The sequence below is a fragment of the Phoenix dactylifera genome, chromosome 9 (genome assembly GCF_051530095.1).
Source record: "Phoenix dactylifera cultivar Ajwa chromosome 9, Ajwa_hap1_PhDact_Kaust_v1.1, whole genome shotgun sequence".
Taxonomy (NCBI): Eukaryota; Viridiplantae; Streptophyta; class Magnoliopsida; order Arecales; family Arecaceae; genus Phoenix; species Phoenix dactylifera.
This window is the reverse complement of record NC_143198.1, coordinates 21,537,253-21,562,450: the sequence shown is the minus strand read 5'-3', so window position 1 is coordinate 21,562,450 and position 25,198 is coordinate 21,537,253. Positions and strand designations below refer to the sequence as shown.

General features: G+C 45.8%; 1 long non-coding RNA gene across 1 annotated transcript; it reads left to right on the top strand.

The window, feature by feature from the left end:
• The first annotated feature begins 3,877 nt into the window (after positions 1-3,877).
• On the top strand, positions 3,878-5,729 carry LOC120110123 (uncharacterized). Its single transcript, XR_016396457.1, has 3 exons — positions 3,878-3,985; positions 4,466-4,570; positions 5,529-5,729. It is a non-coding gene; the product is annotated as an uncharacterized LOC120110123 (long non-coding RNA).
• Positions 5,730-25,198: the final 19,469 nt, after the last annotated feature.

Genomic DNA, 25,198 nt, shown 5'->3' with positions numbered 1-25,198 from the left:
ATACTAGTATAGTATCGGTACAGTACGGTAGAAAATATTTTCAGTATACCAAGTATCAGTATGCCTTTCGTACTGTATATTGGTACTGAATTGGTACGAATATGATACGATTCATACCGTTTGATTTGATGGGTACGGCGAACTGTAGCTACATGACTTTCATATCAACCGTATGGGAGCATGCAACGTGACTTGTACTCCTGCATGATGGTTCTACATTGGGGGGGAATGTTATTATTTCTTTTTCACCTTCCTTCTAATTTTTTGGTTGAAGACTTGAAGTCTTTTTAACCTTTCTCTGCTTTGGCCCACCAAAGTTGGCTGCAGTGATGCAGACACCTTTGATATGGGTCCCAATTATTCTTATTTACCACGTTTTCCGTGTGGTTGACGTGGTTCTATTGATTGCCAATGAGATGACCTACCTGAGTTCAACCCTGGCCTGAATAGGCCAATGCCGAGGGAGGACCGCAACTTGGGTTTAACTGGAGGATGGGATATTGAATTATTGATCACCCAAAAGAGTAAACAAAGGATGGGTATGCGTATTGGACTCGCATGCTTTGCTTCAAAGAAGCTGGTAAAAAAGGGCATTTATCACTGATGTCCAATATCCAGAGACTTCATCAATTCAAGTAGTTTACATCCCCACTATTTTTTTTTTAATAAATCCCTAACTTTTTTTGACAAAGACCAGTCGTCCCTTGACACCCATGGAGACAATGGTAGGCCAAAAGTGTTCTAGTTTTAATTTAAAAAAAATTATATTGAAAAAATTAAATTTTTTTTCTAGATTTTAGTTGGTTTAAATATTTTCTTTTGCCGAACATTTTTTTCTCGAAAAGTTATGTTTCTTTAAAAAAGCACGTTGTTTTTCAAAAAGATATGATATTTACGAAGTATCACGTATTTTTGAAACTATTGTCTCTTTTCAGTCATGTAGATAGAACCTATAAATTGACTTTTTTGAAATAATCTACAAATGCCATATTTTTCTTTGTTCTAAGATTATTTTTGAGATAGAAGCTCTGCTTCCATAACGTACTCTTTTTTTTTCATTTTTTCACTTTTTATTTTTTTGGACGGTAGAAAAGATCTTTCACACTCCTAGCAATCGTGCTCATTAGAAATTGATTAAGCCGGGTCGGAGAAGGGACCACACATAACTAAACTAGTTTTGACCTTCCAAGGAAAAAGATATTTGCGCACATAACCCATTTGTTAATATGGAAAAATTAGTATGGTTTGTCTAAACAGCGTTAGGTACAAAGATTTTTTTGGTGCATAAGAAGGATATTTGTAAACCTCTGAGGGCACAAAAAAGATAAGGATAAATTCCTTCGTCTCCAAAATCTTGGCCACGATGACGAAGATCTCTTATTAATTATTTGGACCCGCAACGAGACCCACCATTGCCAGGGAAAGATACGGTCTGGGATTGGCCACGTTGTGATCCTTGCCATGCTTTTCTTCCTCCTCTAAGTCGTGAGAAACATTGTTATCCCCCATTCCATTACTTTATTCTTTTGAAAAGAAAATTTAACAAACATGAACAGTGAAAGTCACTTGATTGTTCAACTCAAAAATGAATCTGATTCTTTATGCTTGATAGACTTTTGGAACAAGATTTTAGGAAATTGCAGAATATGATTCGTTGTGACACGGTCATTTTTTTATGAATTATGTTAGAAGCATGGGTATCAACTAATTCAGTTAATAAACTTATTTAGAATTGTTATCAATGAATCGAGTTCTTGCTCTACTTACACACATTTAAATTTAGAATCTCAGCGAATTAGGTAGTAATTAGGAATCCCTCCTATTATTTTGATAACAAAAAAGGTATTGAAAGTATAATATTAGTAAAACAGTCTATTAATGCACTATACTTGCCTTGTAAAGGAAATTGGAAGCCCTTCGCTTGCTTAACTTGCGCCTTGGGCTGATAGGTTTAGGTACAGTTTGGTTGCTCCAAAACAATGATCAACTGTTATAAATTTCGGATCTTTTTGAGATAGCAAATCAATCTACAAATGAACTTTATATATAATTATAGCAGAGAGAAAAGGATGATGCTACTTACGTAGTTACGTTGACTATATTTAGTAAATCCTCACAAAGTTTGGCTTTCCTGCTCCACACTCTAATCACCAGAGCCATAAACTAAACTACTTGATGGAGACATGATTGACGGACACTACCGCCAAGATGTCACTGCAACTTGATGAAGATGTGTATAAATTATCTATGTAAATCTAAGATATTGTTGAAAGAGTGGGTGGGATGAATTAAAGGCCATGTCGTCGACCTCAACTGAATCAAATCTAGATTGGAATGAATTCAATTTGATAAACCCGGACCACACGTTGGGTTAACACATGGTCAACAGGACTTGTCTGGTGGGTCGGGGAATGATTTCGAGGGCTACAATTTGATAAATATCATATGGCGACCCACAAAATTTCGTCGATTCTGCTAAAACCCACCGAAGACTTCAGGTCATAAGTCATATTATATCCTTAAAGCTTCAAACAAAAGAAAAAGAAAATACCCCTTATTACATCTTCTATAATCTGGAAGAAAATCGGATGATAATATGAGTGCCAAGTATAATTAGCCCTATTTTTCTTGTATGATATTTGCAACCTTATATTTATAATCGACTTATGAAATGAGACAAAGAAAATAGCTTCGGTCGGGTGCAAAACTTGGTCGATTTCTTTTTGCAGCAAAAACATGTCCCATGGATGTCGCTTGCTATTTTGGGGTATTGAAACTATATTTAAAGACCCGTTTGATTCGTGGAAAGAATTCTTTTATACTGAAATATATTTTTTTATAAAATTGATATGTGAATATATGATGCTTGAAAAAGTAATTTTTGCATATTTGGTTGATTATGAAAAAATGACACATTTCAAATTAGTTTATATTTGGATGAGTATCTACTTTCTTAGAAAAGTTATGTAAAATATCTTTTATGCCCTTAAAAAAAAAAACTGTATTTCATTCTATCCAAAAGCTTAAAGATATTTTTGAGAAAAAAAAATATACTAATTCCTAATGGTAGGAATTAGATTTTTTTCATATTCCATGTACGTTTTTCTTTTTATTTCGATAGAAAAGTTACTCTGCATCTCCCTTCCTTAAAAACTTCAACTAAATATAAAATATTTATTTATTTTTTTTATTGACTATACTTTCTTCCTTCTCCTTGCTAAGAATTCCTAAGTCAACCTGCCACTTTCTTTCCTCGAGAAAAAAAAATCCACTTTGAAATAATAACTTGGGCAATAGCCAGCCACCTTGTTAGGGCTACAAGTGGGTCAGCGTTCGTTCAGTGGACTTTCGACCTTAGCTTTACCTGGTTGACGCTCTGGTCTCCTCCACCTATTACAAGAAGCATGGGTTGGGTTGGGTTGGGTTCTCAGCAAACCTTCGAGACAACTTCTTATAAAATCCCAACCAGTAAGAGATAAAATTAAAGAGATTCGTGTGACTTGCTCGTGTAAGATTAGTTCATAACTCCCATGGATTAAGTGAATAACAAATTGCAGCAATCTGTTTTGTTGGAGCATGATTGACACTAAAATCTAACATAAGCTGAACCAGCTTATGTGTTCTTTTCATAATTTCATAGCTCCTCCTGTAGAGACCCATGTTGAGTTGGGCCGGCCTCGGAGAAGGGCGGCCCAACTCGTGAAAATGGGGGAGGGAGTCTCCCGAATCGAAAAGCTCCCTCCCCTGTTTTTTCGGAAGCCTTCCCCTCCTCCCGAATCCACCGGAGAGGAGGATCCTAGGGTGATAAAAACCCTAGCAATCTCGGGCCGAGACCTCCTCCTCTTTCTAGGGCTTCCGTCGAGAGCCGTCCACACACAAAAAAAAAAAAAAAAAGAAAAAAAAAAGAGGTTGGGTTCTACCTTGCCGCGGGAAGGATTGGAGCTTTCGCCGTCGATCCGGCCGGGAGGACCTCGCCGGAGGCAAGGTGAGCATCTCCTCTTCCTCCTCCATTGCTTTTGGCCCCTGTTTTCTTTGGGAATGTAGCCGGAAAGCCGCCGGGTTGATGGAGAAGCCGATGCCTTGTTCGACCTTCTCCTCTCCCGTTCCGGTCGGCCGTCGCCGGGCGTGGCACCGCCGGCACCACCACACAGGCCGACGACCAGGGAACGTCGCCGGCCGTGGGCCACCTACGACCGAACCCCCTTCTCCCCTTTCCGTCGGGAAGAAGGAAGAAGAGAGAAAGAGAGAGGGTTTTTCCCCTCCCTTTCTCTTATTATATATTTGCTCTTATTATATTAATTGTTGTTGGGTTCCCTTCTTACACTTGAATCCAGGGAGATCAGGGCTTTGAGGACTCTAGATAGTCTTGGGATGTTAGATTTTAGAGGACCCTTTAGAGGATTAAACTGGGGTCCTAGAACATCATATATCTTTGATAAATTTTAATGATGATTTGGTTCTGTAGGGGAACAATCTATTGGACGAGAGGACGCTGAGCAGAGTCCTGCGCATTCCGGTTCATAGATCGCCGTGAGGGCGGGTGATTAGTTGTCTGAGTTTTCAATAAAGAGTAAGAATCCTTGTACGCCAATCCTACATGATATACATATTTTTGCACTATATATGTTTGATATGCTATGATCCAGACAAAGCAAAATAGTTTTATATTTAATTATATTTTGATCGTGTTGGCTTGTGGTTGGTAGTGTGATGGATGCTTGTATGTGTATAACTTATACCTGCATAATTGAATTTATGGATGTGGTGGTATGGACTAACCATGTTATAGCGATTGCCCTGTCACGGGCCGGAAACGTGACCATGGTTAGTCTAGGCCGGAAATAAAGTGGAAAAGGGAATGGATGTGTGTTTGTGAATTGATTAAATGAACAGGGACTTTGGGCTTATCTCGTTATTATTGATTGCCCCATCACAGGCTGGAAATGTGATATTATCGATTGCCCCGTCACAGGCTGGAAATGTGATACCATCGATTGCCCCGTCACAGGCTGGAAATGTGATATTATCGATTGCCCCGTCACAGGCTGGAAATGTGATACTATCGATTGCCCCGTCACAGGCTGGAAATGTGATACTATCGATTGCCCCGTCACAGGCTGGAAATGTGATACTATCGATTGCCCCATCACAGGCTGGAAATGTGATACTATCGATTGCCCCGTCACGGGCCGGAAACGTGACCGGGATGTAGCCCAAAGTCGGAAAGATAATTGATCCGGATCAAGTTAATATAGAATGGAAAGAAAAAGCATTGGAAAACATTAATGAAGATTTATGAGCTATCGTATGCTATATCATTCTTGCGTGGTTGGACTTTCATTGATATTTGACATGCATACTTATATTGATTATTTGAGTTTTTATGGAAACTGTTTATGATTTCATGAAATGTGCATCGATTTGTCGTGGTTTTCGAATTCATATTATTATTGTGTCGGTATGGATGTGTAGGGATTCTTACTGGGCTGTAAAGCTCACCCCCCTCTTTTTCTTTTTCTTTTTATCAGAGTTGCAGGATGCATAGATTTGGATGGGATGGGCGCAGAGTGCGAGTACCAGAGTTATTAGTTAGTTAGTTTGTTTATTCTTCTTTGATGTCGATGAACATTTGAAGACTTTGTAATTGAACCAATTTGTTTATTTGGACATGTCGGATTTGTCTATTTGAATTATTAAATTAGTTGTGGATTTATTGGAATTTTTGTTAATCATAGGCCTTGCATGATCTTTAGGGCACTGCTCTAGGGCTCATGCGGCCGGTCGCGTACCGGACCCGGGTGTTGGGTTCGGGGCGTGACACCTCCAACCTGGAAGCGCTTATGATGCCAGCTTGAAAGGGGTAGCTTTGTAACCACTTAACTCTTAGTTTGAACTCTAATTGTTCTATAGGACATATATTTCAGGGGCGGATTAATCTATTTTGCAACGGGTGTGGGGTATGACCAGCGCATGGTTATCTTTGAAATTCGTGTTACCAGCAAATGATGCAAATCCGTGAAGATCCTGAACTATCATTTATGCGAGTCATAAAGCTGCAGTGCTTGTCACCCTGCACGGTCTCAAGCAGTTTATTTGGAGATATTATAGTTTATGTGGGAGGCCTTACGTGTAGGATCTCAAGCAGCTTATTTGGAGATATTATAGCTTCACTTTTTCTAGTTTGAGCGATTCCCCCTTGCACCCCCTCTTCTTTAAACATTTTTAATTGAGTTCCTTGAGTTACCAAATGGTTCCAATGTGGTCCTATGGCCCACGAACGATCCAATGTGGTCCTAGTTAGCGCACTGCCATAAACTACAAAAATTTCTCCTCGCTATCAACTTTCTTTAACAATGATCAGAAAAAGGTAGAATCTCCGACCTGATTGGCCGCACAAAAAAGATGAAGTTCATTGTCTCGCTGGTGATCAAACTCACCATCCATCTAGGCCTTGCTCCCTCGCCTTTTGTTAAATTCGTCAATCATTAGCTCCCCTACCTCCCCACCCCCAACCCCTGCACCTAGCTATCTCCTCTACTTCATCGACAAATGCACCATCGAGCTAGTCTCTAGGGATGGCCCCCTGGCCTTGGCCTCACCCCTCTCGACCTCAATGTCATCCTCACCGATATCCCCTAGACTCCTAGTACTATTTACTTTGTTCGTTGGATTAATAAATTTTTTTTTGATCAAGAAGTAATGGATTTTGATATATTATCAAAATAGTTAACCCCATCCCAAATTTTTTTACATTCAAATTCGAATTATTCTATGAATTGGTATGAATTTTTTACAAATTCGATTTTTTCAGTAAGTATAGCCATTTTTGGATTATTCATAGCATATATTTTATATGGGTTTGTTTATTCATTTTTCCAGAATTTAGGTTTAACCCTTAAGCCCCTCTTCGATCTCGTCGTTGCTGCAATGATTGTCTACACTCTACCGTCATCTCATCGTTGCTATAGCTGCCCTAGGTTTTTCTGTAATTATTTCTTTTTTTTTTGTTTATTTTGGTTGATTCTATATCCATATATTAATTGTGTTTATGAAAAGAAAGTTGAATTTTATATCACTTAATTTTGGTTGTTAATTTTTCTATCTTTTTATGTCTTAAAAATTGTTCACCTGCACAAAATTTCCAATGTGTCACAGAAATTCTTTTCTACTGTATGATAAAAATTGTTCTCTTACGCCGAAACAATGTAAAGATGCACATACTTACTATACACTGGTACAAAAATAAACCAATTAAGCATCACTTTCGATTCCCTTGAGCACAAGTAATATGAAGTTGCACATACTTATTAACTACCGTATTTTGCATATAATTACTATTTTATGACTATTGTTTGTGCAAATATGCACACACTTTTTGACCAATTACACAAGTATAAAACCTTGCACACATTCTTTGTTTATTTGCACATACTTAAGATGATGCCACAAGTGAAAAATGATTCATTTTTTGTTATATTCATGTTTGAATGTTAAATATTTCATATTTGATAATTGACTAACATATCCAATTATATAATATCTGAATTTGTGTATCTTTTGTTCTTATGTATGACATTTTATACAAATCCAAAATTATTTCTGCAAGTCTATTCTTCTGGTTTTTATGCAAATGTTATTTGTGATGCAGATATAGACTTGGTCAAGAATGGTAGGGTCAAGCAATAGCTCAACCAAGTCAAGGAATTCAAAGGAAGTCTAGGGTTCAAAGAGAGGTCAGGTACCATACATTGGCTCCGAGAATATGGTCAATGGGAGGTTTTACTTCAAGCACTTTGTAGCGGTGACAACCACTCTAATTGAGCTGATATCCCTTAAACAAAGGCATAGCGTGGCCACCGTGCCCCTTCGTAGTCTCTTTATATTTCTATACATCAAGCAAAGTAGGCCCTATCTTGGTCTTCTGTTGTCCTTTTTGGGTGACGAGGAGGAGGGATTTGGTTTGACAAATAATTGGTGCCCTTCATGAGGCCTAATATTGCCCTCATCTTGGATCACGGGCCACTTGTGATGAGGTCGAGTTGCAGAAGGAAGGTTGAGTTCGAACCTCAACGCCTAATAATTTTATTGATGACCATGCTAAGGAAACCAATGATGGGGTAATAAGATATAAAGAATTTTACCAAGTTATGGGTGTTTTATTTTTGTGATTGTTTGCCCTCTCCTAGTCCCGTCCGGATGTGCCAAGAAACTCGCTGACGGATGGAAAGAATAACAAGTTAAATGGTAGGATAGATAGGTACGTAGGCATACCATCGTCATTAAAGCAGCCAAAAAGTTGGTGGTCAAAGGGAGGATACGACACTAGCATGAGTGCAAGTATCTTGACCTTTGAAACTTCCGTCATCATCATACCACCGTTCGAAGAAAATAGATTTGTATAAGGATAGGATGTAGACTACTCCTAAAGCAGAAATCAGCTAGTAATGTAAGATAAGATAAGATAAATTGCATTGATAAATTAGATTGTTGCAGGATGATTGTAAAGTACAATTTTATTTATTTATATTATAATATAATAATTGTCCACTCTGATAGTTATTATCCATGTCTAGCCTCTACGTTTGACGGTTCTAATAACTGATGCCAATCGTCCTCCCACTATGCATGCTCATTAGCATAATTGCTCGGCAATGACTGTTAGACCAATAATCATATCTTATTGACCATAGCTTATCTCAATATGGCTTATATTGGCCGTTTATTTTTACTTCGACCTATAATATGATCTCCTATACTAGAGAATACTTTTGAGATTGATTTAGCCATCTTGGTCTACTCCTACGGACCATCCGACTTTATACTTCTTATATTGTGATTAATCACGGCTAAGTCTTGATTTATTAGGCTACTCATCAGCATCATGGTCGAATTCTTCCTCTTGAGTTTGTATGTTTGCAGGTAGGATTCATCGTACCTGAACCCTATCTAGCTCAATAAAAGTCCCGTGATTTCCATCTTCCTTTACTTCATCTAAACTTGTCCATGCGATGTTTACTCATAGCCTCTAGCTAAGTTATTAGGATAGAGTGTAAATAATAAATCCCCTACATCTTGTTGGTAGATGATCAAGAACTACATGAAATGTTTGTTGTCTCTCATTGGTTCCTGTGGAGTAGAGATCTGTAGTTACAGTCCCGAATTGCTACTCAAAAATAGGTAGAAGCATGCATCTCAACTTCCAACCCTCAAAAATGGGTAGAAGCATGCATCTCAACTTCCAACCCTTTTCGATAGGATAGTTGCCTCCAAAGCGACGTCCAAAGCTCTCCAACAAAAGTGAGAGAGATTAAAAAATAGTATTGTTGCTGGAAATTGGACCCGGGGGCTGCCGCGAACCGAGAGGGGAGGAGCTCCGCTGCCGGGATGGCGGTACGTCGACGGGCGGCGTCCTCCTGGAGAGTCTTGCAAGAAAGCCGGTGGCCGGGCTTTCCGGCGCCGGCCCTCCGAAGCTTAAGTCAGAGGGGGCTAATATGGGGGGGTAAAGGAGGAGAATGTTTTCGTATTTTTTTCGTCCCTCCGTCCCTCCCCCAGGTTCCCTTTTTATAGAGGGATATTATGTTACCTGGGAGGTGACGGAAATTTGTCTCCTTTTGTAATAATTGGGCACGATCATGCTCATTAATGGCGTTGTGGAGAATAAGGCCGGATCAGACTGGAGTCAGGGAGCTGTCATGGTTGATCGGACCCATTGGGGGTGGTTGAACCGCCGGCCGTGGCGGGCCTGGGGTTCGTAGATGGTAAGTGCATTAATTGCTGAGTGAACCGGTGGTCAGGGTGAACCACACGCTTTGACGGTTCAGTGATCCGGAGATCGTCTTGAGCTGTGTTCATTTAATGACTGAGTGCATCGGAGGCCTGAGGGGGTCTTATGCATTAATGAAAGGTCGTGCCGAGTTCCTGTGGAGGTCTCGTGCCTTGATGACTTAGGGATGGTGGCAGATTGTAATGGAGTCATGTACTTTAGTCGTCAGATCTTTTGGAGGATTAGGCGGGATTGGGTATTCGGCTAAGGCATGGGCCTGGCACAGGTGCCGAGCCGAGCAGGTCGCCTAGCGGAGTGTCCTGTGGCGGGGTTGCTTCTGGTCGGCGCTTTCTAGTCGAGCGCCTCTCTGGTCGGTGCTCTCTAGTCGAGCGCCTCTCTGGTCGGCGCTCTCTAGTCGAGCGCCTCTAAAATGACTTGATTTGGGTTTTCCCCCCAACACTACCCCCCGACTTCCGAGTTCCAGCTGGCTACCAGCTTGAACGCGGGAAGTAGCTTTAGTTGGGTCATTATGGATTCCGAAATTTTCAAATTATTGCGCGTTTCAAATTATTGGGTGCTTCGAGACGCCTTAATAGGCGGCGTCTCTTCTTTCCCGAAAATGTCTCATTATTGGGACGCTCTCTCCGAGGTGTCCTCGCGTCGTGGGCTCATGATGGGGCCGTATGATTTGATGGGGCGCTTCTGTGTTCGAAGCGTCAGCCCGAAATAAATGTGGCGTTCCATATTTTGGGTCGACACATGTCGTGATCCGGACGGAGAGCAGCGTTTTTTCTCGCTGATCTGGGCCGTTGGAAGGATTTATATAAATCCTCACCTGGCTTCCTCCTATTTTCTTACTGTCTTCTTCCTTCAGCTTTTCTCAGTCCGAAGTTCCTTATCCCCGGCGTCTCGCAGGTCCCTTTCCCCCTTCTTTTTCTTTTTCTTCCAGAACCCCTTTTTCTTTTTGATGGGTTCCGGTCCGAATGAAGTCGAGTCCACCATGAGTGCACTGGAGGTGGAAATGACCGAGGAATGGTTTTTTCCTCTACAAGGGTTCCGGTTGGAGCCCGCCAGGTGGGGGGATCGGGTAACCGACCCTCCGGTAGGCCGGATTGGAGTGTATTTGGAATCACTCTGGGCTGGCCTGCGGTTTTCTCTTCACGGCTTCGTGAATGAGTTACTGTCGGTATACCAATTAGTTCCGGCGCAACTTGCTCCGAATGCCTGGAGGACAGTGGTCGGTTTTCTGTCGCTGTGTTTACTGCACGGGATTCCGACCTCTATTAACGTCTTCCGGCGACTTTTTGTGCTGAAGTCGAATCCGGGAGACGGAGAGTGGCTCTACATCGCCCTTCGGGCGGGTCGGCCACTTTTTCAGGGTGCTCCTTCGTCCATTCATGACTGGAAGAAGAAGTTCTTCTTCCTAGGTTCCGAACAGACATGGGGATTTGACCCTAGGTGGGGGCCGACCCAGCTCAGGTCCGTCAACAAAGCCCCCAAGCTTTCTCCACGTGAGCAGGGGATCACCGACACTATCCGCGGCCTCGGGGACGGGATCTTACTGAGCGGCCTCATAAGTGAGGACGCTCTAGTGAACGTTGGCCTGAGCTCGGCGCGTCCCCATGGTAAGAGTAACAGTAGGGTGTCTTCTTCATTTTGTTATAGTTCCAAGTTTTAACCCTGCTCGTCCGTGCAGATATCGCAAAGATGGTGACTAAGAGCGAGGTCCTATACACCCGGTTTCAAAAGAGGGCGGCCGAGCTCTCGGGAGAACCAACCGAGCCGAGGAAGAAGGCGAAGACCTCGGCAACCACAACAGTTGAGGTGCACGCTCCTCGCCCCGTGCGCTCTGAAGCTGGTCGGGGAGAGGGCGTGGGCTCTGGCGGAGCTACGATGGCACTCCCATGCCCGGTGCCGATTTCGCAAATCCCTGGTCGGCAGGAAGCTCCAAATTTCGACCAGGGAGGGAGGACTTCGGCGGATTTGGCACTTGCACACTCCGCCTCTACTTTGCGGCAGTCAGGTCGGCCGCCTATCCGACCCCAACTCCCCAGTCCCGAGCCGGGGAATAGTCAAGAAGCCACGGGGTCGGCTGCACCCAGGCCAGCTGAGGCCGGCCTTGCGGGTTCGTCGGGTCCCCGGGAGCGGGTGCCTTACGCTCCTGGATGGGCCGTTTTCGAGGGCGACTCGGCCCTTGATAACCCACAAGTGGCGCGCGAAGTTCTTCGGGTCGCGCTGCTCCCGGCTGACCAGGCCAAAATCCGGTCCCTGAACTAAGGCGCGTTCATGGACTCCGCCATTTGCTCTTCCATCCAAGTAAGTCGACCTTCATTTCCGTGCAAGCTATGTTTCGGATTAAACCTATTTCTTACGTCTCCCTCTTGCAGCGCCTCCACGAAACCGAGACAATGATACACATAATTCAAGACTATCGGGACCGAGCCCGAAGGCATCAGAGGGGGCGTGAGGAGGCCGAAGCGAAGTTCCTCACGTCCGAGGCTGAACAGAAAGTGCTTCAAGCAAAGTTAGAGGCGGCCGAGGACGAGGTTCGGGCTCTAGTCGCCGAGCTTAAAGAGGAGAAGGGCGCGCACGCTTTGGCCAGATCTGAAGTGCGCGCCGCTGAGGCCCGTCGGTCGGAGGCCGAGTCGTCGCTCGCTATACGCGAGCAGGAGGTGGGGGAGGCTCACCTAAAGGTCCAAGAGCTCGAAGTCCGTCTGCTCGACGCGCAATCTCTGCTCGTCGACCGCGAACGGAAAATAAAAAATTTGGAGCGAAAGGCCACCTACCACGAGGCTCGGGAGAAGGAGGCTCGGGAGCAGGCCCAAGACGCTGTCAAACTCTTCCATGACTCGGAAGAGTTTCGCGACTTAATGGAAGAGGAGGGCGTCAACGGGCTCATCCAGGGTTTCAAGGACTTCCGCAACCAGCTGCGGCGACTTCTTCTAGACTTTGACCTTAGCCTGCTTCAACCAGGAGCAGGGGTCGAAGATTCAGGGGTGGAGGAAGAAACTCCGCCTGGCGGGGCCGACCAGGAAGGTCCAGCCGAAGTGGGCGAGAGTGCTCTTGAGGTCGCCGAGGCGGCTCCCGAAGCTGCTGGGGCCACCGGAGAAGAGGCCTTGACCGCAGAGGAGCCAACTGCTCCTAAAGTCGCCGAGCCCGAGCCTTAGTGTGGTTTTTTCTTCTTTTTTGTGTAGGCCGAAGTGGCCTCTACTTGTTAAGGTCAAGTCCGAGCTTTATACTTAAGCCTACGGGCCTTTTTTGAAATGAATATACGTATTCGTTATAACTTGCGACTTGTGCTTTGGTTTGATTTTCGGTTAACTTATTTCTTTCGTTTGGATCCGCTTTTAGGCTCCTAGGAATTAGGCTCTACGGCTCCAACCTCGTCCGTCACATAGCAAGTGCTCGGCACAGCTGAACTTGGGTCCTAAGACCAGTAATATAGCGATGCTTATGTCTAGGACGTGCTTGGGTTCGGGAGGGGGTCTTTTCGAGCTCGGCTCAGAATTCGACCGAGCCCTAGGACTGGGTCACTAGATTTGAAATTCTTTAGTGAACTTTGAGCCTGGACCTCGAGTTGCCGAGGCGGGTGGTCGAATTAATTAGCCAAGAACGGAAATAAATAATGTAAATATTAATTAAATGGGTACCTGGTACCGTGAGCGCTCTTATGCCGAGGCTAAAAATTTTGCCTGGCGGCTGAAGACGCTCTTCTGCTCGGGGTCCGTTCTTTGGGGATGCCGATAAGAGGAATCCGGTTGTCAATCACGGACTTTTCGTTGATCGCGAACTGGAGGTTGGGTCGAGCTCTATGATCGATGGAGAACGAGCCGAGCTCGTTGGCCGATGGAGAACGAGCCGAGCTCGTTGGCCGATGGAGAACGAGCCGAGCTCGTTGGCCGATGGAGAACGCATCCCGCTGTATCGGAGCATCCCGACCATGGTCGGGGTAGGAGAACGAGCCGAGCTCGTTGGTTGGAGAACACATTCCGCTGTATCGGGGCATCCCGACCGTGGTCGGGGTAGGAGAACGAGCCGAGCTCGTTGGTCTCGTGAGACAACATAGGAGAATTGGTGAGTTCGAACAAGCGCATAAGCCGTTCATAAAATGAAATTTATGGTTAGATAGTGGGGGACCCCTCGGGGTTCTATTGGTAGTACACGCGGAGATTTTCAGAACTCCAGCTTCGTGGAATGGGAGTCCCATCTAGAAACTCTAGCTTGTAAGTTCCGGGCCGACGGATGCGCGTGACTCGGTAAGGTCCTTCCCAGTTTGGAGCCAGTTTCTCCTGCTCGGTTGGTCGGGAGGCCTCGGCTCTTCTGAGGACAAGGTCCCCTGCTTTGAAGGATTTGATTTTGACCCTGGCGTTATAGTACTGAGCTGTCTTTTGATGGTACCTCGCCATGCGAACTCGGGCGGCCTCCCTTGTTTCCTCGATCAGGTCGAGGTTGTTCCTGAGCTGTGAGGAGTTGGAGCTGGCATCATGATGCTCTACCCTCGGAGATGGGAGTCCGATCTCCAACGGGATGACAGCTTCCGTTCCGTATGTTAGGTTGAAGGGAGTCTCGCCGGTGGGGACACGGAATGTAGTCCGGTAAGCCCACAGGACATTGTATAGGTCTTCGACCCATTGTCCTTTGGATTTGTCAAGCCTGGCTTTGAGCCCCTGCAAAATAGTACGATTTGTTACCTCGGTTTCTCCATTCGTCTGAGGGTGCGTGACCGAGGTGAAGCGGTGGTCGATGCCAAGCTCGGAGCAGAATCCTCTGAAATGGAGGTTGTCGAACTGGCGGCCGTTGTCGGATATGAGGATGCGGGGGAGCCCGAATCTGCAGATTATTGACTTCCAGACAAAATCCCGCATCTTCTGCTCGGTGATCCGGGCAAGTGGCTCGGCTTCCACCCATTTTGTAAAATAGTCGATGGAGACAACCAGGAATTTTCTTTGCCCGGTAGCCAGAGAAAATGGCCCTAGAATGTCAATTCCCCACTGGGCAAAAGGCCAAGGGGAGCTGATAGAGGTTAGGGGAGCCGAGGGTCGGCATTGGACATTGGCGTTTCTCTGGCACCGGTCGCATCTTCGGACGAAGTCCGTGGTATCCTTCTGAAGTGTCGGCCAATAATATCCTTGGCGCAAGATTTTATAGGCCAATACTCATCCTCCCAGATGATTTCCGCAGATCCCTTCATGGACTTCGCGCATTGCATAATCAGCCTCTATCGGGCGAAGGCATCTGAGGAGGGGAGAGGTGAAGGATCTCCGATAAAGCTTTCTCTCATACAATATGTACCGGGTGGCGGAGCGCTTTATTCGGCGAGCCTCTTGTTCATCATTGGGGAGGACTTCATCTTGCAGGTAGCTGACGAGCTCGTCCATCCAGCTTGGCTCGAACTCAACACAGAGAGCCTGCTCGGGCTCCTCCGTGCTGGGTTTTTGGAGATACTCCAATGCCGTTGTTTTAGGGAGCTCGCTCATGCGAGAAGACGCCAGCTTTGACAGCTGGTCGGCCCTGAGATTCTCCGACCTGGCGACATGTTGAATGCAAAAAGAACCCAAGGACGAGGCGAGATCTCGTACCTTCTGAAGATACCTTTGCATTGTGGGGTCTCTGGCTTCGAAGTCACCCAGGATTTGGTTGACGACGAGCTGAGAATCACTGAAGACCTCCAGGTCCTTCACTCCTAGCTCTTTGGCTAGCTTGAGCCCGGCGACGAGTGCTTCGTACTCCGCCATGTTGTTGGAAGCAGGAAACTCGAGGCGTAGGGCCTGCTCAGCGACCACCCCCTCCGAGCCGGTGAGGATGAGACCTGCTCCGCTACCTCCCGAGTTTGAGGAGCCGTCGACATGTAATGTCCATGCCAAACTCGGGGTCTGCTCCGTTGGCGTAGACTTGGGTTCGGGCTCGACCTCGCCCGGTATAGTGCACTCGACTATGAAGTCGGCGAGTGCTTGCGCTTTGATCGCCGGTCTGGGTCGGTACTCGAGGTCAAATTCTCCGAGCTCGATGGCCCATTTAGTTATCCGGCCCGCGCGGTCCGATCTTTGTAGGATCTGCTTTACTAGCTGGTCGGTCAGCACGGCCATTGTGTGGGCTTGGAAATAAGGCCGGAGTCTTCGTGCTGAGACGACCAAGGCATAAACAGTCTTTTTCAGCTTAGAGTATCGGGTCTCTGCATCCCTCAAGACCCGGCTAGTGTAATACACTGGTTTTTGGAGCTTGCCCTCCTCTCGGACCAGGACCGAGCTCAATGCTACAGGGGAAACAGCTAGATACAGGTAGAGGAGTTCACCCTGTTGGGGCTTTGTGAGCAGGGGAGGGGAGGCCAGAAGGTGCTTGAGTTCTTCAAAAGACTGCTGGCACTCGTCCGACCACAGAAAATTTTTCGGCTTCTTTAGAGCCGCAAAGAATGGAAGGCAGCGCTCGGCCGAGCGGAAGATGAATCTCCCGAGGGCTGCAACTCGACCTGTAAGCCGTTGTACCTCCTTGACTGTCTTCGGGGGCGTCATTTCCTGGAGTGCTCGGATCTTTTCAGGGTTGGCCTCGATTCCTCGTTGTGTAATGATGAAGCCGAGGAATTTGCCGGAGGTAACTCCGAATGTACATTTGGCTGGGTTAAGCTTCATTTGGTACCTTCGGAGTGTGGAAAATGCTTCATCAAGGTCGGCCACATGGTCCTGCGCCACCTTGCTCTTCACCAGCATGTCATCAACATAGACCTCCATATTTCTACCTATTTGGTCTTTAAAGATCCGGCTAACCAGTCTTTGATAAGTTGTTCCGGCGTTCTTTAAGCCGAATGGCATTACTTTGTAGCAGTAAGTACCCCTGTCGGTGATGAAGGCCATTTTTTCCTCATCTTCTGGCGCCATGCGGATCTGGTTGTATCCGGAAAAGGTGTCCATGAACGCCAACAGCTCGTGCCCCGAGGTGGAGTCCACGAGCTGGTCGATGCTGGGGAGTGGGAAGCTGTCCTTTGGGCAGGCTTTATTCAAGTCGGTGTAGTCCACGCACATGCGCCATTTCCCGCTGGCTTTTTTGACGAGGACTACGTTGGCAAGCCACTCCGGGTAGGATATCTCCCGGATGAAGCCAGCCTCAAGGAGTTTGTCGACCTCCTTGGCTGCTGCTCGTTGTCGTTCAGGGGCGGCGCCTCGCTTCTTTTGTCGCACGGGCTTGCAGGTTGGCTTTACTTGGAGCCGGTGGACCATGATCTCTGGATCTATCCCCGGCATATCCGCGGGTGACCACGCGAAGACGTCCATGTTGTATCGCAAGAAGTTGACGAGGCGATCCCTTTTGCACTCATTGAGGCCAGAGCCGACCTGCACGGTTAGCTCGGAAAAATTTTCACATAAAGAAATTTGGATTAGTAGCTCACCGGGCTCCACCCGCTCCTTCTGAGGGCTGACTCGTGTCTCCCGAGTTTTAGCTGAAGGCCGGTCGGTTGCTGGGGTAGGCACCTCGGCTGGTCGCTTCGTCTCATGAGTCGCCATGTAGCATCGTCTGGCTACCATCTGGTCCCCACGAGCTTCGCCAACTCCGTGGCTGGTGGAAAATCGCACGAGCAGTTGGTGAGTTGAGACCACTGCTCGGAGGGCGTTGAGACCTGGTCTTCCAAGGATGGCATGGTAGGCCGAAGGCAGGCGTATCACAAGGAGGCTCATCCTTACGGTACTTTCACGGGGGGCGAGCCCGACCGTGACCAGGAGGTCGACCTCGCCTTCTACTGGGACTGAATCCCCAGTAAATCCGACCAGCGGAGCATTCATCCTCCGCAGTTGTTCTTTTGTCATCCCCATTTTACAGTAGGCATCAAAATACAAAACATTCGCCGAGCTTCCATTATCGATCAAGACACGTTTTACATCAAATCTATTTATAATCATGGAGATGACGGCATCGTCATGAGGGGTTTCGACTCCCTTCAGATCATCATCCGAGAAGGAGATAGCTTCAGAGGCGCGTAGGCGCTTCGAGGAGGTCCCTTCCCCCGAAGCTTCTCCAACAGAGGCCCCGCCTCGGATGGTGTTGATGATGCCGGCGATGGGCCTGTTGGCATTTGAACTTTCAGGATGTGCGGCTTCCTCGGCTTTCTTCTTTTCTTCACGCCGGCCTCGCACAAATCGATCGAGCATCCCTCGGCGAATGAGTGCCTCGATCTCGTTTCGGAGCTGATAGCAGTCCTCAGTATCATGGCCGTGATCCCGATGGAAACGACAATACTTCCGGAAATCACGCCGAGCTCTGGGATCTCGTCTCGGAGGTGGGAGCCGGATACAATCCTGCCCCTCAATCTCCATGAAGATTTCGGCCCGAGGAGCAGTGAGGGGAGTGTAGCTTTCATACCTCCCTTCAGGTGCACGAGCCCGTGGTGGGAACCTCGGGCGGAGTGGTGACCTCTGCCGAGGCGGTCCCCGTAGTCGGAGTGTGATAAGTGCTAAATAATACATAAATTAATATCTTATTCATAGCACTTATCATTATTTTAATTCACATATTTTGTAAATTCAATTAAAAAATTGTGTTACCTTTATCATTGCATTTTAATAAATTATTAAAGGTAATTCGAGTTTTACTTATTTACGGATTGAGCTTAATGTATGCAGGTTAAGTCACGCTTAATTAGGTAAAGCCTAAACTACATTGCATCATTTTACATCCTCTAGAGTCGACTCCAAGAACTCTTCTCCAAAACCCAGTGCTTCCCATTAATTCCTGACTCTTCACACGTTCACCTAAATTTCTTTCCACTCGTTCCAACTCTTTTTCCACATGATCCAATTCTCCTATTTTAATAAAATCCCTTCAATTATTTGTCTTTTAGATCCCAAGGCATACCATCTTAGTTGCACAGATCCCAAAGCCTCATCTCTTCTCAGGGCAACATTCTAGCTTCCACGTCACCTCCCAGCTTAACAAAACGGAGTTCAAGCCTTCACTTTTCTTCCGCTAGATCCTAGCATCCAAACAAAATCCCCTGCTCCCAGCTCATATCATCTTATCACGGCTCAAACTGTCCGCATGGATCCAACTCCATCGCCCAGCTCGTTTCATCCACATTATTCCCTACCTAAAGACAGAACTCCTCATCCACATTATTCCCTACCTCAAGACAGAACTCCTCTTCCGACGAGAATAGAATCCCATCGTCCACGGCTTGATCTCATGAAATTCCCAACGTCCAAATGCATCCTCCCCTGCTTCATCCTTATCTTCTAGCTCCCGTATCTTTCTTCCAAATCCAAAGAACAGAGCCGTTGGCTCTTTCCAGTTGAATCAAATAAGATTGAAATTTTTGAAGAAATTTTTATTTTCGCATTTTTGAATAAGATTTACCTATAAAAAAAAACACCTAATTTCCATGCCTTAGTGCTGAAATGATAAATACACAAAGTATATAAAATCTAAAAAGCTCAATGATTAGTCAGGAGTAAGACTATTTGAGTTCTTTTCATTAAAAGTTCTTTTAGTGAGTTGTAAGATAATTTTTACTTTGGAATTTCACAACACACATGGCTTGCACTTCTAAGGGTTAAGTTCAACATTATGTTGTTAAGTCTGGTAGCAACCTTGAGTCCTGATGAATCATACCTATTTAATTCACTATTATCCTCCAAAAAAAAAAAGTGAATTTAGTCAGGTACATCGAAAAGGGCTACCTATCGTTAAAAGGTCAGCGGGCTTGTGATGATGAACCCGAGCATAGGTCCGTAGGGGAGTCTTGATGCCTAACACCTTATGCCATCTGGTGTGGGAGTGTTGACTGAATGCTCGTTACATGAAGGAATCATTACAAGACTAAAAGTGCGTAATAAATATAAAATAAAAAAATAATAAAAAAAATAATAAAAAAAATAAAAATAAAAATAATAAATAAAAAAAAAGAAAAAAAAAAGAGAAAATAATATTGACCTTGAAAAAGACGATAGTGTGAAAGCCGTCATTGTAAAAATTCGAGTAAACTGGAATATTACAGATAAAGCCCATGAGTTATTAAAGTAAATATCCACAACTCTCGAAATCCTGCAAGATAGGATGATTTTGAATCAGTGATTAGGTCTTATCTGATCAATTCTTGGAAACTACTAGCTTTAGCAGTATTTTGGAGAATCTAAAGCCTTAGCTTGTGTATGGTCCAGATATCACCGAGCACCCAAGTATAAATTAGCCTTACAACTCTCTAACGGAGAACTTAATAACTTCAACTTAAGTTGCATACTGACCTAGGATTTGGGCTGACTTAGTAATTAAAACTTTGTATGCTTTTAAAATTCTTGGCACTTATGCATTTGAAATTAGATTTTATAAATTAATAAAATAAATTCTTTCGACTATAGTTTGTGGGTATCTGAGCCGGAAACCCTCACGAGACAAAACTCGTCCACTAGGGCCACCTAGGGGTTTAAAGCCTTGTTGCATACGGTAAATGCAATCGCGATTTCTGCGAAAGTGAGTTAGTTTTTTATTTTATTTTGCTTGAGGACTAGCAAAATGTAGGTTGGGGGGTGTGATAAGTGCTAAATAATACATAAATTAATATCTTATTCATAGCACTTATCATTATTTTAATTCACATATTTTGTAAATTCAATTAAAAAATTGTGTTACCTTTATCATTGCATTTTAATAAATTATTAAAGGTAATTCGAGTTTTACTTATTTACGGATTGAGCTTAATGTATGCAGGTTAAGTCACGCTTAATTAGGTAAAGCCTAAACTACATTGCATCATTTTACATCCTCTAGAGTCGACTCCAAGAACTCTTCTCCAAAACCCAGTGCTTCCCATTAATTCCTGACTCTTCACATGTTCACCTAAATTTCTTTCCACTCGTTCCAACTCTTTTTCCACATGATCCAATTCTCCTATTTTAATAAAATCCCTTCAATTATTTGTCTTTTAGATCCCAAGGCATACCATCTTAGTTGCACAGATCCCAAAGCCTCATCTCTTCTCAGCCATGGGCAACATTCTAGCTTCCACGTCACCTCCCAGCTTAACAAAACGGAGTTCAAGCCTTCACTTTTCTTCCGCTAGATCCTAGCATCCAAACAAAATCCCCTGCTCCCAGCTCATATCATCTTATCACGGCTCAAACTGTCCGCATGGATCCAACTCCATCGCCCAGCTCGTTTCATCCACATTATTCCCTACCTCAAGACAGAACTCCTCATCCACATTATTCCCTACCTCAAGACAGAACTCCTCTTCCGATGAGAATAGAATCCCATCGTCCACGGCTTGATCTCATGAAATTCCCAACGTCCAAATGCATCCTCCCCTGCTTCTCATCCTTATCTTCTAGCTCCCATATCTTTCTTCCGAATCCAAAGAACAGAGCCGTTGGCTCTTTCCAGCTGAATCAAATTCAAAACTTCAAAACGAACAACTCCGTCATTCCAACTGATTAACCCTTCATTCAACCTGGATTAATTCCAATCATCCAGATCACTTCACAACCACGGATCCAGCGTCATCTCCCCCCGCGATGCATGCCAAACAACATCAGCGTCCACATCGTCCGCAGTCCAAGGATTTCCTCCCAACCCGGATAAGCTTGGATTAGCTTCATCTCCATATCTCCCACGGATAAGATTCAAGCTTATCTTCTCATCATTTCCCCTATTCCGGATCACTTTACATCCATTCCCAGCCGTGAGCTTCATCCAAACTCCCGGATTAATCCCAAACATCCGCAGCCAATCCCATTCAAATCCAGCATTCCATCCTTATCTCCTCTTCGGAACAAATCGCATGCATCCCCTGTTTCAGCGGAACAAAACCATCACGAGCTTCAGCCGTTTCTTCCGTTCTCAGCAGCTCAATCTCCCGAATCCATCCAAACAACTTCCCGACTCCAATAATCTGAGAACCAACCTATCAAATTCGTTCCAAAGATCCTCTATTCGCAGCCATATCCACCGGTTTCAAGCCTCCAGCATCTCCATCTCGGCTGTAAGCTCAACCTGACGTCCACGTCCTCGCCATCCCCTGCAACCGAGGATCAAGCTGACTTCAAACTAACCAATCCAGCCGTTCGGCGAGCTTCAAGGATCCAGCAATCAACACATCAGCTCCCAGCTCAACTTCTCCCACATCCGGATCTCCTGCGGCCAGTCGGGATGAGCATCCCGAACAAATCTAAGCCTCATTCCGCTTAGATCCGTCTTTATCTCAACGTGAAGCAGGGAAGAGGAGAAGGAGGTATGCAGCCTATATAAGGGAGGACTTCTGATCAGAGGAAGGCATTCTTCCGTCCCATTCCTTCTTCCCCCACCGGGGGGGGGGGAGGCTTCTCCCATCTCTCCTGAGAGGCCAAGTTCCCCACCGGGAGAAGAAGAGCTTGGCTCTTCTTAGGGAGTTCCCACAAAAGAATAAAAAAAAGGAGAGGGAGAGAATACTTTGTGATATTTTGGGAATAGAGGGAGTGAGACGAAAGCAGAAGATTTTCATATGAAGATGGGAACCCGCTGCTGTGCTGCTGCTGCCGTCCACCACTCCATGAAAGGCTGATCTCCTCACTAGGGCTGGATGCAGCCCTAACAAAGGGCCAAGGGTTTTATATTTTTGATTTATATTCTTGGAGTTGTATAAACCTTATTTTGCTTCTAATAAATATTTTATTTCATCTCATATTTAATTTCTGTGATTTTAAATGTGAAGTTTATACAACTGTTCTTCATGATCACTAGGTAAATATAAGATAGTCCATGCTTAGGGAAGATGCGATGTGCTGCCACCTTAGATTAGGATAGACATTTCATGCCAACTGAAGATGGATTATGCCCAAATTACTTTTGTGAAATTTTATTCAAATGCTTATTAGGCTTGTAGCCAATTTGCATGTTTATCCAAGAATAAATTAAAAATTAATTAATCCTTGTTCCGATGTTAGTGGTGAATTCCTTGCTCTAGGTTCTCCCAAACTGATATCTTTTTAATTGCATTTTGCTTTATTAAAATTCTTTAGTTTAATTTTCTTCACCAACTCTTCCTTTTTAAATATTTTATTTTTTTCAAAGAAAAACAACTGTACCCCAATCCCTGTGGATCGATACCCGTAATCACTATCCTACCAGATACGTGCTATTGCGTGGTCTTTAAAATTGACTATCAGAGTGGACTCTTCAGGCGGGGCGGATTTTTAATTCGGCGCGGGGACGAGCTTCTGGGCTGGCCGCGCTCCTCACGGCGTCTCTTTTGTTTCTTGGGGTTCTGCTCGACCCCGCTCCGCCTAACGGCCAGGGCTTCCTCAGCCTTGGCGTACTTCCGCGCCCGAACAAGCATTTCGGTGAGGTCCGCAGGGAAGTTCTTCTCGATAGAGAAGAGGAACCTGTAAGACCGGGCTCCAGTCTTTAGTGCTGACATGGCGATTGACTGGTCGAGCTCCCGGACTTCCCATGTTGCGGCGGTAAACCGATCCAAATACTCCCTAAGGGATTCTCCCTCCTTTTGTTTGATATCAAGGAGGGAGTCTGATGTCCGCCGCTGGGGCTGGCTAGCGGCAAAATTGCCGGCGAACTGCCTGCCGAGCTGCTCAAAGGAGGAGACAGTACTCGGCTTTAGCCCGGTAAACCAAAGCCAGGCCGGTCCTCGGAGTGTCGCTGGGAAAGCTTTGCACATCATGGCCTCCGAGGCTCCTTGTAGGGCCATTAAGACCCAATAACTTTCTAGGTGGTCTAGGGGGTCGGCCCTGCCGTTGTAAGGCTCCACCTGGGGCATCTTGAACCGCGACGGGACCGGCTCATCTTCGATCTCCAGGGAGAAGGGGGACTTCGTAGTGAACTCGAAGTCACTGTTACGTCCCGATTTCCTTCCGTGGAGTGCATGGATCTGGCGCTCCAGCTCCTCGACTTTCTTGTCGAGTTCGTCATTCTGAGGGATCGCTGCAGCGGTCTGTTCTGGTGCGAGTTGCCCTGGAACTGACTCGGCCTCTGAGGGTTGTGGCCAGTCACCAGGGCCTCTAACTGGGTGTTCTCTCCAGAAGGAGGCCCGGATTTGAGAGTCCTGACCTCGAAGGGAAAGTCCACTTGTAGGAGGCTCCGGTTGAACCGGGGCCGGAGGGAGCGGTACCGTCGGGACGCCCCTGGGTTGCAAGCTTTGGACGGCAGTAGCCAAGGCCTGCACCTGTTGCACCAGGGCATCAAACTGCTCCGGCCGAACTTGAGGAGTTGACTCGGCCGGAGGTGGCGAGTTCTGGACAGAGTGTCCAGGACTAGGTGGAGGACGTCGAGAGGCATTGGAGGCCCCTTTACTTCTTAGTTTCATGGCAGCAACTCGGGCCCTTCCTCTAGCGCCAACTGTTGCTGGAAATTCGACCCGGGGGCTGCCGCGAACCGAGAGGGGAGGAGCTCCGCTGCAGGGGTGGCGGTACGTCGACGGGCGGCGTCCTCTGGAGAGTCCTGCAAGAAAGCCGGTGGCCGGGCTTTCCGGCGCCGGCCCTCCGAAGCTTAAGTCAGAGGGGGCTAATATGGGGGGATAAAGGAGGAGAATGTTTTCGTATTTTTTTCGTCCCTCTGTCTCTCCCCCAGGTTCCCTTTTTATAGAGGGATATTATGTTACCTGGGAGGTGACGGGAATTTGTCTCCTTTTGTAATAATTGGGCACGATCATGCTCATTAATGGCGTTGTGGAGAATAAGGCCGGATCAGACTGGAGTCAGGGAGCTGTCATGGTTGATCGGACCCGTTGGGGGTGGTCGAACCGCCGGCCGTGGCGGGCCTGGGGTTCGTAGATGGTAAGTGCATTAATTGCTGAGTGAACCGGTGGTCAGGGTGAACCACACGCTTTGACGGTTCAGTGATCCGGAGATCGTCTTGAGCTGTGTTCATTTAATGACTGAGTGCATCGGAGGCCTGAGGGGGTCTTATGCATTAATGATAGGTCGTGCCGAGTTCCTGTGGAGATCTCGTGCCTTGATGACTTAGGGATGGTGGCAGATTGTAATGGAGTCATGTACTTTAGTCGTCAGATCTTTTGGAGGATTAGGCGGGATTGGGTTTTCGGCTAAGGCATGGGCCTAGCACAGGTGCCGAGCCGAGCAAGTCGCCTAGCGGAGTGTCCTGTGGCGGGGTTGCTTCTGGTCGGCGCTCTCTAGTCGAGCGCCTCTCTGGTCGGCGCTTTCTGGTCGAGCGCCTCTCTGGTCGGCGCTCTCTAGTCGAGCGCCTCTAAAATAACTTGATTTGGGTTTTTCCCCCCAACAAGTATGAAAGACCCGTAGAAATTCATCATACTAGGACAATATTATTTGTATCAACCTTTTGCCGAAACTTTAATAAAATTCCTTCTCATTAAATAATATAGAATATTATTTATGCATTCCACTTTTAGACCGAACTTATCACTTCTTTGATATTCCAATGGCTTTTTTACGTAGCATTGAGACTTCTACTCTTTATAATTCATCTCTAATTGGACTTCCAACGGTTTTG